We start from the raw sequence: 253 nt of genomic DNA on the forward strand, positions 1-253 counted from the left end.
GTTGGGGTGTATGTGGTGGTGTTGCTGTGTATGTATAAGAGATGTGTTTTGTTTGTTTGTCTTTATATTTTTTGTTTGTTTTTATTTTTGTTGTATTTGTTTGGGTGTATGTACAGTCGGCTCATCTATGCTGATGTTGCTTTTACTTGCTGTTGCTGCTGCTGCTGCTGTTGCTGCTGCTGTTGCTGTTGCTGCTGCTGTTGCTGCTGCTGCCGTTGCTGCTTTCCTTGTTGCTGTTGTTTCTGACTCTGCT

General features: G+C 42.7%; 1 protein-coding gene across 1 annotated transcript in view; it reads left to right on the forward strand.

Moving 5' to 3' along the window:
- The window catches only part of EMH_0006780 (uncharacterized protein), a gene marked incomplete at both ends in the record, with an annotated part of 2647 nt that overhangs the window by 183 nt on the left and 2211 nt on the right, over positions 1-253 (forward strand). The window lies entirely within an intron of this gene.

This window comes from Eimeria mitis, genomic scaffold (genome assembly GCF_000499745.2).
Source record: "Eimeria mitis Houghton genomic scaffold, Emh_scaff283, whole genome shotgun sequence".
Lineage (NCBI taxonomy): Eukaryota > Apicomplexa > Conoidasida > Eucoccidiorida > Eimeriidae > Eimeria > Eimeria mitis.